The following is a 14,547-nucleotide window of genomic DNA, read 5'->3' on the forward strand; positions in this document are numbered from 1 at the left end:
GCAAAGAAAGAGGGCAGGCAGGCATGCTCTCTAAAATAAATAAATAAATCTTGGGGCGCCTGGGTGGCTCAGTTGTTAAGCATCTGCCTTCGGCTCAGGTCATGGTCCCGGGGTCCTGGGATCGAGCCCCGCATCGGGCTCCCTGCTCCGCGGGAAGCCTGCTTCTCCCTCCCCCGCTCCCCCTGCTTGTGTTCCCTCCCTCACTGTGTCTCTCTCTGTCAAATAAATAAATAAAATCTTTAAAAAAAAATAAATCTTAAAAAAAAATAAACACACAACCAAACCCATGATCTACAATTCAAACATGATTTTCTCTGCCAGATTTGAGTTGGTAAATGTGCAAACTCTAGAGTCATACTGCTTTATATTTACATCCTAGCTTTGCCACTCACTAACAGTGTGACTTTGGGCAAATTACTCAGATCTTCTCGGTTTCAGTTTCCTTATTAGTAAAACAAAAATAACAACTGTACCTTCCTCACACAGCTGTTGTGAAAATTAGATGAATTAAACTAATGTACTGAAAACAGAGGCTGGTACATAGCAACCCCCTCAATAACTACGAATCACTATTCTTATTTTCAACCCAACAATTTTCTTCCCACACGATTTATATTCAGTTGCAATCACAGGATACATAAAGCATTGTGTTCTACTTTTTTCACTCAATGTTCATGTTTTTCTCTACATTCCTATTTTATTAACCTATATATTATTTTTAGTGACAGGCTGACATTCCATACTATTGATAAGTTTTGCTTAAATATTTCCTTGTTATTGAGCATTTGATTATTATATTATTATTAGTGATGATCTTATAAACATACTTTGTATCTGATGCTTTTTCCTTCTTTTGAATGATTTATTTAGCAACTGTTCCTGGAATATAATTCTTGATTTTATGTCCAACATTTAAAAGTCCTTCCTACAGGGGGCGCCTGGCTGGCTCAGTGGGTAGAGTGTACAACTTTTGATTTCAGGGTTGTGAGTTCAAGCCCCATGTTGGATGTGGTGCATACTTTAAAAAAGCAAATAAACAAAAAACCTCTTTCTTTCCTTCTGTGTAGTTCCAAAGAAGCAACTACTTTCAGTACGTGATGGAAAGAGAAGCAGATATATCATACCACCACAGTGAAGTCATTTTCTCTTAGGAACAGACTGTTGATAAAAGACTGATAAGGTCTATACTATTTTCATCACTGTCAGCATTCATTTATTCAACAAACATGTAGTATTCAGGCAGGATGGGTCAGGTCTTTTTTGAGTAGGAAGGAAGTTATAAAAGAAAGCCAGAGATTAAAAAAAAAGTGTGATGAGCTCTAAATACAAACATCATTTTATTTATAAACCTCCCATGTTGATTCCATGTGTCTTTTAATGCACAATGTGGAATCTATGTGCAAGTTAAAAAGAAGCATTTTCTTCTCTCAAGGAACTAACGTTATGTCAACCTGATACTGCCCATCTAAACATACGAATTTTATAGAAGCCATGGGGATATCTTGTAAGAAGGGAGTCCCTGTCTCTGAGAAGTCTACATAAATGCCTTTTTTCCTGTGCCTCAATATTATTTTAAAATAAAGAAGACATTAATAATATAGTTGAAATCTTCTCTTTGAAGGCAGAAGGAGAAATCGTTTTAAGTCCAGCATGACCACATTCCTTCTTTTGATGAGGACCCAGTGTAAAAATTGAGTTATATAGGCCTAAACTGTATTCTGTTTTCTATTAAAGATACTGAACTTTTCACATAAGAAATAATAAAGATTAAATGGTTTTTTTTAGACCACCACATCCTGAGTTCAGTTTTACACCTTTTCATCTGAGTAGCTGAAGTTCTATAAAAAAGTCTCTCTTGCTATCTTTATCTCTGTCCCTCTTCTTATCAACACTCTGCTGAAAACAATTGCCAGTACTCTATGCTACATGCTTTGGGGATGATACACCTGCAGCAACCACCTACCTACATTGATAACGTAATGAATGTCTTCTTTAGGACACAGTATAACATTATGGAAACTACCTCAATTATCACTGATAATGAATTCTGTTATCTAGGTATTTTGTTTACAGATCAGTTCTCTCTGGTTTTCTTGAGAACTAAGAGGGATAATATAGATATTTTCCTCTCTTTTAGTTTTAAAACTTTACGAAGGGGTAATATGAGGGTTTGGGTTTGCCGCCTTTTCAGTCAGACTTCATCAACTTTGAGAACCTCATTTCCATTAAGCCAGAAATTGGAGCCACCAGAGTCACCCAGCAAGCACAGGCAAAGTGAATTGGAAATCGGTTCTTTTAACCACCATAGTATCAGTTAACCCATTAAGACAGTGGCTCTCCTACCTTTTGGGGATCAGCCGATTTGATGGAAGTGTTAAGTCCTCTCACTTATGTATATGAGCATTTTTCTTTTTTTTATTAATTTTATTTTATTATGTTATGTTAATCACTATACATTACATCATTAGTTTTTGATGTGGTGTTCCATGATTCATTGTTTGCGTATAACACCCAGTGATGAGCGCTTTTCTTGGGAGAAAACCAACTTTATTACCATAATAAATAATTATAACTCTCTACATACACACATTTTTTTTTTTTTGGCATATAATTTCACTTCTGCTCCCTCAAAGAACACCTGCCCTGAGGGAAATTATGTCAACTAGTCAACAGTAGTTTCTGAATGGGATAAGAGGCAAGGAGAGATGGGGGCCGGGAAGAGACAGTAGATGACAAAAGAGAATTTTACTAGATTCATTTTGAGTACGGGTCATTATCCTCAAGGCCCCCCCCCCCCCCAGAGTGTGAGAAGATTTGGCATCAGAAGGCCTTGGTTCAATTCTGTGCCATCTTCCCATCCACCACCCCGCCCCCTTTTCCTACCTAATGACTTAGGCAAGTCATTAGACTTCCCAACCCTTAGGGTCCGCCCCGCCTCTGTAAAATGGAACCTTGTCAGACTTCTCAGGGTTACTGCATGGTCAAAGGAGAGATAATGTATGTTGTAAAGTCCCGAACAAGCATGAGCTATAATAATTATTAATGGACTTGCCATTCCCTTAGCTTCATCTTCAGGTTGTCCTCTCATTAAGTGCTCAAGCTCCACTGTCACCTTCTCAGAGAAGTGTCCAGGATCCCTCGGTATAAAGCAGCCTCCCTCCCCCCATCACACTCAAAGCCACCACGCTGCTTTCTTATAGTCCAGACACTTCTCACACGTGCAGTGGTTTCATTTTGTACTTGCTTACTGTCTTTCTCCCCAGACTAGAATAAAAGCTCTTTGAGGCCAGAGCCCTTGTCTTGTTTTCCCCAGGCCTGTAAAGAGTTCACCGCACACGGTGGACACGCAGATTCTGGTGAGTCAGGATAGCAGTGGCTTAGAGGGCCGACCGACTCCAGGGGAGGGCTACCTGGATTGAAATCCCAGCTTTTCAATTCACTAAGTCGGGTGACATTAGTTAGGTTGGTTATTTAACTTCTCTGTGCCTCACTTTCACCACAGGTAAAATGGGGGTTTCTGATATAACATAAATGTTAATACCTGTAAAGTTCCGAAACAGTGCCTGGCACATAGTAAGTCTTACACAAGTGCTGTTTTCTACTCTTCCGTGAGTGAAGTGTTAATACATTAATAGCGAATGCACGTAACCCTGTAAGTGTACCAGATATGCTCCGATGCCTCAGGTTTGACAGAAAAAGACTTACTCTTTTCATAAAACTCTTGTTTCGCTCCACTGCACCGTGTCATCCCGCCTGACCCGCCACCGCTCAGCGGAAGGGGAGGTGCGGCCCCTAGTTCCGACAGAGTGCCCAGTCACCCACAGGTGGCACTGCTCGGGGTTCTCCCGGCCCGGGGATGTCCCAGACCTCGCGGGGCGGTTCTCCTGGGGTAGGAAGTCTGGGCCTAGGGAGTCCCAGCCCCGCGTTCGGGAACCCAAGGGACGCTCCTGCGACTTACCTGAAACTCCAGCTGGGTGGCGGCAGCCGGGACGCGTGTGCAACCCCCCCGGCAGCGCTCGTGGGAACGGGTTGCTGCGGGCAGAAGCGAGCGGGGGCGGAGCGAGTGGGGCGGGGCGGGCCGGGGCGGCCGGGGGCGGGGCCTGCGGGCTCCAGGCTCCCAACTCGGCGGTGCCCGCGGGACTTCACACTGTCCGCGGCTCCGCGCACCCTGCGCGTTCCAGCCAGGTAAGGATGCCGCGGGTCGGCAGGGGCGGCCCCGGGACTGCGGGAATCCGGGCAGGAAAGGGTCAGGACGGCGCGAGGGGAGAGGTGGCTCTCGCAAGCCCAGAGACAGACCCTCCTGGGATGAGGAAGATTTTCTCCCCAACGCGGCGCGGTGAGCGCGGGCGCGCCACGGCAGGTGAGGGACCCGGTCCATTCCGGTCCAGGAAGAAGAGACAGGTGAGCGCTCCCGCGTAGCTGCGGCTTCCCGGCTGCCGCCGCCTCTCCGCCTCTCGAGTTCAGGCGCTGGCCTCTCCCGAGGAGCACCCGCCTCCTTTCCCTTTGGGTCCCGGGGCTGAAGCCGCCCCGCGCCAGGTTCAGCGTTGCGTTCACTTCCCAGCGGTGCGGCCAGGTTGGTTCCTCCAGTCTGATTGAGCGGCAGCGCAGTCTCGATTGAAAGTTGGCACAATCGACAGAGACATTCCACAGTTGTACGTGTCCGAGTGCCTCACCCCACCAACTTCACATTTTTTTTTTTTTTTTAAATCTGGGAAATAGTCTGAATCTTGAAAACAGAGGTTTGGTGAATACATGTATTAGAAAAACTAGACCTTGATCCGGTGTGTGCACTTTTCCTTGGATCCTAAATTTGCTTTTGATCTGATTTTTCCCCCCAGTGGAAGAATAATAATACATTTCTGTGTACCAGGTTCGGAAACAGTCTCATCTATTGCCATTCTTTGGAAACTGGAATACTTGATTAGAAGGGTTGGGAACAACAGGATGGGCCGGTGGCTAAGTGGGTTTGAAGGTTATCCAAAATACTCAAGTGTTTTGAGCATATACCCTGTATTTTTCCAGTGAGTGCCCATTTTCCTTTTAGGAAATTCCAAGAATTTACTCTCTTTGAGATGATTCTCCCCTAAAGAGCTGAGGAGGAAGAAACAACTTCAACAAACCAGTGGTTTTCCCAATTAAGTTCAGGATTTAACAGGTTGGTTTGTGACACTGGTAGCTCAGTCAGCAGGAATCACATGTAGTATGGAATATCATGATTTATATGGAGAAAGGAAAGTATGTTGTAATTTTCTTATTTTGCTTTGGAAAGTATTTTTTAGTTCAGTTACATTTTCAGTGTTTAGGATAGACCTCTACTTTCCCCGAATTAATCTGATCAATGTAGTACTACTCTTGCCAATTCATGTTGCTTACTGCAATGTATTTATGTTAATGAGTTTGATTCTTCCCACAAGGGTGTATATGTTTTGGTTTTTGGAACTGTATAGGGCAAGTGTTGTAGACACATGCAAATCAGTGCTGTACGCTAGTAGGCAAAACCTTTGCTCCACACAGGTCCTTGAACTAAAATTCTCACATCTTACCAAATAGAAAAGAATATAGAATATTAATGTGTGCTCTAGCACTTTCAACCTGCTTTACTTATTCTGTATACTAAGACAGTCATCATGTTTTCTCAGCAGCTACTCACTCAAGGGCAGGGGCAATATTTTATCCAACCGTGGTAAAGCTCAGAGAATGGTAACCTTTGCTCTGTAAAGTTGACACTTGACAGGGTGGTTGGAAGGGTTGTGGGCAGTGTCTGGCTACTTTTATGCTTGGGGAAGAATTGTTGGTCTCCCTGCATTCCTCTGCATATCCAGAGTGGTAGGAGCCTGAGCCTTGGGCCTCCAGTCACACCTCTGCTTACAGGTTCCTCCAGGTTGGCCCAGTTGGTGCCTTCTCTCCCTGCCCCAGCTCTTCCAGTTTTGTGGCTTCTACCCCGACTCCACCCTTCCCTGGATTCTCACCCTTAGGGAGAATCAACTTATTGTTCAGGACAGGCTAGGTCCACGCAGTTGGCACAGGGGTGTTGACCCTCAGCCTAGTGCTGGGTCCCCCATGGATGCTTAGTAAATATCTGTTGAGGACAGGGCCACTTGCGTCAGAGCCCTTATTCTCTCTTGCTAGTCAGTCTACAGAGGTAAAGAGGAGTGAAGTTGAACTCAGATCTTGGTTAGATTAGTGTCATAAAGAGGGACATTTGGGTCTGTTAGAAAGGAGTGAAATTGGCTCATGGTTGTTGGCAACTGTAAGATTATCCTGTACCATGTGATTATGCCATGAGGATATCTTTGTTGAAAAGAATCCCAGAAGAGAGGGGCTTAGTAGTTGTCTCAACCTTTTTGTTTCTGCCCTAGCTCAACCAGTCCTTCCTTGGGTTGGGTTATAACTATTACCTTTCCCACCACGTTTGGCTGCTCAGAGCTCATATGGCCATAGCTGCTGTGAACTAGATGTAGAAAATTACATTTTCTTTTGTTTGGGAAAAACAAGGATGGAATTTTGCCAAATTGTTATTGGGGACACAAAGCAAAAGCAACTAAATGTAAAAATGCCTGGGCATAGAAGTCAACATGCATTTTTTGTTTTTGTTTTTTTTTAATTTTTAAACTTTTAATCTAAATTACATCTCTCTCTCTCCAGAAACAACCATTTGTAATTCTTTGAGCTGCTTATTTTGGTATTTGTTGCTTATAGTTGCTACTTCTTGAATTTTGCAGTTTGAAGCATTATCTATTGACTGCCCACTGTGGAAGATGGTGACGTGGCTCCCTTTATTTCTCTCACCCCCATCTCGACCACAGCTTCCTTATTTTCCCATCCTTGCAGTAGTTAAATAGTAATTTTGGTTAGATCAATATGCAGAGCTAAGCCAAGCACAGCTTTTTGTTTTCTTTGGCGTTAATAGTTGTTTGTTCATTTATTTAGTTTTGTATGTCCTCATCATTAATTTGACCCAAAACTCTTGGCCAGATTTCTAAAACTTGCCTCACATGCATGGGGTATTGTCAGTTTCATTTTCCTGAAGAAGTTGTCCTTGAGTCTCCTGCCTTGCCCTAATCTGGACCAGTTGCCCTCTACACGTGGAGACCAGTTGTCACCCTGAAGACCTTCATCATCATCCTGGGGATCCTCATCATTTCTCTCCTGTATTGGAGCTCTTATTAAGCACACGTCTTCCTCTATCTTGGTGAACTCCCTTGTTTTGGTAGAACAATCTTCAAGGAGCTTTTTGGAAAAAGATGCATGGGATATGCATTTTTTTGAGGCAGTGAATGCCTGGAAATAGTTGTTTTCCACTGACAATTGACTGTTTAGAATTTTAGGATGGAAATTTTAAAGGCATTGATTCATTGCCTTCTAGGCTGTGGTGTTGCTGTTAAGAAATTCAGAACTGTTCTGATTCCTCAAATTTTGCCTGTAATTTATGTACAGTTTACAAGCCTGCTGAGTCCTTTATGGAAGTATATAGAATTTTCTCTTGGTTTCCATGATCCTGAAATTTCATGTTGCTGCACCTTGGTATGGATCTGCTTTCATCCATTGTGCTGGGTTCTTTGAATCCTGAAACTTATATCCCTCAGTTTGGGAAATTTTTTTGAATTGACTCATTGATAATTTCCTCCTCTCCATTTTCTGTGATGTTTCTTTCTTTCTTTCTTTTTTAAAAGATTTTATTTATTTATTTGAGAGAGAGCGAGAGAGAAAGAGCACGAGCGGGGGGAGGGGCAGAGGGGAGAGGCAGAGGCAGAGGGAGAAGCAAGCCTCCTTGCTGAGCAGGAAGCTTGATGTAATGCAGGACTCTATCCCAGGACCCCGGGATCATGACCTGAGCTGAAGTCAGCTGCTTAACCAACTGAGCCACCCAGGCACCCTGTGATGTTTCTTTCAGAAACTCTTATTGTTCATATATTAGATATTGAGCCCCTAATTTTCTTATATTTTCTCTCCTAATTTCTATGTCTCTATTTCTTGGTTCTGCTTTTGGGGAGATTTTCTCAATTTTATCATCTAGCCCTTCCATTGAGTTTTTAATAAGTATAATCACATTTCTAATTATTTTAAATTAAAAGCTCTTTTTGCTTTCTGAATGTGTGTGTGTATGTGTGTGGTATACTGAAAGAAGGGAAAAATTCTCCTCTGCCCTCAAGATCTTCTAGCTGGACTAAGAATTAAATTTAAATGAGACAGATTAACAGGGGAAAAACAGTTTTATTCCAAGCGCACAGAGGCTCAATTATGAAATTGAGACCTAAAGAAATGACTAAAGCAGGCAGTTTTTATATTTTTTTAGACAAAGAAACAATAACTCTGTGAAGAATTGACAGAACAAAGAACATTTTGGGAACTTCAATTAGTAAAGAATTCTAAACAGAATTTGGGCTATAGTAGTAAATGAGTAAAAAGTAACAAGGTTGTTTATACAGCCTTCTTGGCTCTAAATTTCCCATCTCTGGCCATAGGGATGTCTTTTTACCTCCTGGTACAGGGAGGGCACCTTTCACATGGGAGATTTATTTCCTGCTTTCAGGAGACAGAGGAGGGTCTGAGTGTCCTTCTTGCATTGCCTGTCTCTTCAGTAACTTTTATTTAAAATAATCAGCATGCCAAAGTGACGCATTTTGAGGTGGTCTGCTCTTGGCCCCTTCAATATCTATTTCTTGCTTTTGTTTTATGGTTTCAGTGCTTATCTGTCTTATCTCTCTGAGGACAAACTTTTTTGGAAAGTTTAATCCTTACATCACAGACTCTGTTTCCCCAAGTTGCTTTTGTCTGTTTATTAGTTTATGTCTGGATCATTCATGTTAGAGATTTGCCTCCTATTTCTAAAACCCTCTGTTGTCTGCTCACATTTGAGTGGGGTGTTAAAAGCTGAAGATGTGGGGCGCCTGGGTGGCTCAGTTGGTTAAGCGACTGCCTTCGGCTCAGGTCGTGATCCTGGAGTCCCGGGATCGAGTCCCACATCGGGCTCCCTGCTCGGCAGGGGGTCTGCTTCTCCCTCTGCCCTCTTCCCTCTCGTGCTCTCTGTCTCTCATTCTCTCTCTCTCAAATAAATAAATAAAATCTTAAAAAAAAAAAAGCTGAAGATGTGTGTGGGCTTGTTGACTGGAAATGTCACTGTCTGTTAATCTGGCTGGGGCTTTTATTTGGAGAAACTCTGATGTCATTACCTCTTGGGCCATGGAGAGTCCTCAGAAAAGGCTCTTCTACTCTTTTTCCTGGATGGTGGTGGAGAGCCTGGCTGCCAGTGATCTGGGAGCTAGGTAGAGGAGAAGGCTGAAAGTCTCAGCATCCACATGTTCATAAAACCCCTCCATGGTGTTTCCAGTACAACATCTGAGCCTGATGTACCCCATTCCAGAGACCCTCTCTTGGAGAGGAGGTGGGGAAGAAACTCCAGGTGTTTTTGCAAGGATAGGGAGGGGGCTATCACCTACCTGCTCAGAATGGCTGAAGGGACATGGGACATACAACTGCCTTTTATTTTATTTTTTTAAAGATTTTATTTATTTATTTATTTGAGAGAAAGAGAGAGGGACAGAGAAACAGCATGAGAGGGGAGAGGGCCAGAGGGAGAAGCAGACTCCCCGCTGAGCCGGGAGCCCGATGTGGGACTCGATCCCAGGACTCCGGGATCATGACCTGAGCCAAAGGCAGTTGCTTAACCAACTGAGCCACCCAGGTGCCCTGCCTTTTAAAGAAGCTTTCAGTCCTCTTTATTTTAGCTTTCCCCTCTCCCCACAGGGGGTCTATGCCTTTAATTATGTAGCATTTTGGAGATTCCGTGATATAAATGAAGTTGTTTCTTGGCTTCCCTTCACCCCACCAAAATGTTTTACTATTTTCTCTTCTTCCATTCTCTCCATCCTTGTTGGGTTCATACATTAAAGAAAAAAAATTCCTTTTGTTGTTATTTTTTGGCCTTTCAGGAGGGAGAGAAGGTAGAAAGTTTTGTTCAATCTGCCATTGGTACCTTAACGAACCTCCACTGAGAGCCCAGTGAGCTTCAGCCATGGCACTGTACTGCTGTTTTCCTGCCTTTACCAACAGTAACTTTCTTGGACCAGTCCAGGCATAGTCTCTCACTAAACCCAGTTTGGACCTCAGATTTCTTCTTCTACCACTTTTTTTTTTTTTTTTAAGATTTTATTTATTTATTTGAGACAGAGAGAATGAGAGACAGAGAGCATGAGAGGGAGGAGGGTCAGAGGGAGAAGCAGACTCCCCGCCAAGCAGGGAGCCCGATGCGGGACTCGATCCCGGGACTCCAGGATCATGACCTGAGCCGAAGGCAGTCGCTCAACCAACTGAGCCACCCAGGCGCCCTCTTCTTCTACCACTTTAAGCATCCACTACCAACTAATTACACTTGTCGTGGGAGGCAAAACCTCTAGCCCTAGCGTGGGTGATACATAGCTTACTGTTCCTACTCTAGTTCACTGTGTCGAGGAGGACTCATTGCATCACCTTGGCCTCTGACTGTCTTACCTTTCAGTGAAACTCGTCTATAGTAAGTCTAATATTTTCATCTGAAAGGCAGGCCTGCTGTTGTTGGTGGCCTTGTGGCCTCAGTGGAAGTTATCAATATTTCCTTCTGGGGGCCAGTTTATCACACAATTTCCTTACCAGCAGAAGCATCCTCACTTCCTGTTTCAAAGCTCATGTCTTTCTTGGAATGTGCACCAAGTTCCTGTTTCTGGCTGGGCTGAGCAGAGATGACTGATCTATCCAGGGCCTCGTGGATGATCACAACTGTCCCAACCCCATTTTACCAATTGAATCACTTCTTAGGCTTCTTTAATTCAGTGTGATCTTGCTGCCCTCTATGCCAGTCGCTTGACAATGTCAACAGGACTTTTTGCTTACACACAGAGGAATGAGGAGAATCAGCTTCTATGGAAGGAGGGAGAGCATTGTTCCCAAACCATCTTGTCTGTGCGGAAAAAGCAAAGCTCTGTACTCCTAAGGTGATGCCTATGCATTGGGAGTACAGAAGGCAGAAAACACCAGTGCTGGCAATTGCTACATTGGAGTGGTGCAGGAGTGACTTGCTCCCTGGGGGATGACAGCAAATGAGAAGATGGGTAGAAAACACTTATTCCACTGGAACCCACCAGGTACCATTGTGAATGGAAACTTGGCCAGTGGGAATACCTGCAGTGCTCATTCTTCCGTCCATGGCCATCCTTCCCTTTTCTAAACAGAATTTTTGAAGCCATTGCAACCTCGCTTTCCATGCAGTATGTTTTTCTCTAATGTGCTAAGTGCTTCACCTAAGTTCTTTTTGTTTTCTCAGCTGCATTGTAAACTCTCCTAGGGAAGAGTGCAATGCCTAATAAATACTTGATGAATGTACTGAATGAATTTTCTAGATAATTGTGGACATTTGGCAGTTAGGACAAAAAGATATTTGGTCATAGTTATCCAAGTTGAACCCAATAGCCTAAATTCATTAAATTCTTGACTAGACTTTCACTTCACTTTTGCTGTATAGACTGAAACATAGAACGTCATTTAAGTTTTCCCAAGTGCATTGTTTCTCGGTATTACTTAGAAATAGTTCTCACTGATAACATTCTTTTTTTTTCTTAAAGATTTTATTTTTTAAGTAATCTCTACACCCAACGCGGGGCTTGAACTCACAACCCCGAGTCACATGTTTCACCGACCAAGCCAGCCAGGCACGCCTCATTGATAACATTCTTTTTTTTTTTTTTTTAGATTTTATTTATTTGAGAGAGCAAGAGAGAGAGCACAGGAACAGGGCGGGGGCTAGGGGAGAGGGAGAAGCAGGCTTTCCCACTGAGCAGGGAGCCCAATACGGGGCTTGATTCCAGGACCCCGGGATCATGACCAGAGCTGAAGGCAGACGCTTAACAACAGAGCCACCCAGGCGCCCCCACTGATAACATTCTTAAAAGGACAACACAGATTACGACTACTACTACTATTTTTTTCCCCCACCTGTGTATTTTCTCTTAGCATAGTGTTGTGATTGTCTTGGTTTTTATGGCTAAGAAGAGTGGCTTTTGGAGGAGGGAGGGAAGTATGTGCTGATTAGGTTGTCTAGACAGGTGAGTTGTACATTTATAAAGGAGGAAGATCTCTTTGGATTTCAGCAGTGTATATATATTTCCTTTTGTGACTACATGTCATTTATTTTTGAAAGTTAAAAGCTTTTGAAATGATTAGCTACAGGGTATCAAAGTGATGGATTTTAAATTATCTTTAGCTATATAAGATACTTTTAATGTAGAACTCTCTGTTAAATATCCTGCTCCATTTATCTTTAATTTTTGTGAAGTTCTAGCCTGATTTCATAGGAAAATATTTTAACTTTTCTTTATCCTGAATAGAGTTCCAACAATGTCTTTCTGTTACTATTTCCTTGGAAACTCTCATGTCCTCATGTATCCCCCAATATTATGTTTCAACCACAACATGTGGAATCTCCACATGACTGCCCCAAAAGTGAAATTGTGGCTTTTTTTTTTTTTAAGACTTATTTATTTATCTTAGAGCGGGAGAAAGCACACGAGTGGGGGGGGGGGCAGAGGGAGTATGAAGGGGAGAGAAGCAGACTCCCCACTGAGTGGGAGCCCAACATGGGGCTCAATCCCCCCCTCAACTCACAGAGATCAGGACCTGAGTCGAAATCAAGAGTCAGACACTCAAGGTGCCTGGGTGGCTCAGTTGGTTAAGCATCATCTGCCTTTGGCTCAGGTCATGATCCCAGGGTCCTGGGATTGATTTCTGGATTGGGCTCCTTACTCAGCGGGGAGTCTGCTTCTCCCTCTGCCCTTCACCCCACTCGTGCTGTGCTCTGTCTCTCTCTCTCTCTCCTCTCTCTCTCAAATAAATAAATCTTAAAAAAAGAGAAAGAGTCCGACAGTTAACCGACTGAGCCACCCAGGCTCCCCTAAGTCTTGGCTTTTTTTTTTTTTTCCTACAAAGGAGTGATTTCAAGGTTTATTTTTCTGCGGATATAATTTAAGTGTGCAGCGAAGTTGGTTTTTACCATTGGGGTTGTTATTTTTGTTTCATAGAAGGTGGTTGGCTTTCTTTTTTATTTTCCCGCCTTGACTGATAAAAATGTCTGATCCTTTAGCCATGCAGATAAGCAGAAATACAATTTAACTGAGTTATGAATGAATAAGACGTAAATTTAGGTGTGAATGCTTTTTAATTTTTTTAAAAGATTGTCAACTTATTTGTCACACATTTAAACCAGTTATAGAAGCACTGCATTAAAGAATTCTTGTTCATAGGTTCTGGAGTCGTAGCTCAAAGAGGGTTTTGGGCTCAGAGCTGGTGACGCATCCTCCTACCTCACCTAGACTAAGGATAAATCCTTGGATGCCACAGAGATTCCTCAACTCTCAGTGTGCTCTGTGGATTCTCCCTGACATCATTTAGACAAAAAAAAATTGTCTCATATACGCTAATTGTTAAAAAGTGTAAACAATGCTGAAGCCTACAAAGAAATTAAAAACAACCCCAAAACCTTTCCAGAGAGAATCTTGGTGAACCCCTCTCAGTCATCTCTATCATTATTTGACTTGTTAAAAATCTTTAGCAAATTTCTAGAAAATAATTGACTTAAGGAGCACTGCATGCAACTGTTTGTGTAACTCCCAAGTTCTGTAATGTTTATATATATGCAATATATATGTACTTTATATATTATATATATGCAATTACTTTTTGAGATTATAATTAGTTCAGGCATAAAGTTCTTTGGGTAGCATTATTTCATATAGACATTTTTAATTTAATTATCATTTTTAGTAGCTAGCTGATTGTCTTGTTAATATGTGATATTCTTCCAGGAAGCTCCCAACTATCTTACTGCTAGAAGGAAAAACAACCTTAACTTGACAATGGCAAGTCCTCAGTATCCTGTGAGTCTTCTTTAGCATATGGAAATCCTTTTGAAACCTCCCTTTGGGTGCCTGAGTGTTTAAACATCTGGTTCTTGACTTCAGCTCAGGTCATGATCTCCAGGTCCTGGGATCAAGCCCTGCATCAGGCTTCCTGCTCAGCAGGGAGTCTGCTTATCTCTCTCTCTCTCTCTCTCTCTCTCCCCCCTCCCTCTGCCCCTCCCCACTGCTCGTTCTCTCTCTCTCAGATAAATAAATAAAAATCTTAAAAAAAAAGAAAAAAGAAAAGTTTAAAAAAAAAAAGAAAGAAACCTCCCTTTTCCTTACCTCCCCCAGCCCCATGGTATATAATCAGCCACCACTCACAGCCCCGTGCAGCAGCTCTTTCTGCCCACGGGTCCTGTCCCTGTGCTTTAATAAAACTACCATTTTGCACCAAAGCACACACACACACACACACACACAACAGTATTTTGAACCATTCCTCAATTGTTGGACAATTAGGGTTCTTTTCTTTGTTAAGTAAGTAGTGTTGTTATACATTTTTTCCCTTTTGGGGATTATTTTCTTGGGGAGTTTTTCTCAAAATACCACTCTGGGATTAAGGATTTCTAGTTTCTATTAATCATTGTCAGAAGGACACAAAATAATAATTTGAAAAAGC

At 42.6% G+C, this 14,547-nt stretch overlaps 1 protein-coding gene across 1 annotated transcript in view; it reads left to right on the plus strand.

Annotated features, from left to right (window-relative positions):
- Positions 1-4,125: 4,125 nt before the first annotated feature.
- Positions 4,126-14,547, plus strand: part of TEC (tec protein tyrosine kinase) — a 138,050-nt gene continuing 127,628 nt past the window's right edge. Inside the window, exon 1 of the mRNA XM_021701717.1 lies at positions 4,126-4,185. The gene's annotated coding sequence lies outside the window, so the exon portion shown is untranslated. The remainder of the gene's footprint in view (positions 4,186-14,547) is intronic.

This window comes from Neomonachus schauinslandi, chromosome 2 (genome assembly GCF_002201575.2).
Source record: "Neomonachus schauinslandi chromosome 2, ASM220157v2, whole genome shotgun sequence".
Taxonomy (NCBI): domain Eukaryota; kingdom Metazoa; phylum Chordata; class Mammalia; order Carnivora; family Phocidae; genus Neomonachus; species Neomonachus schauinslandi.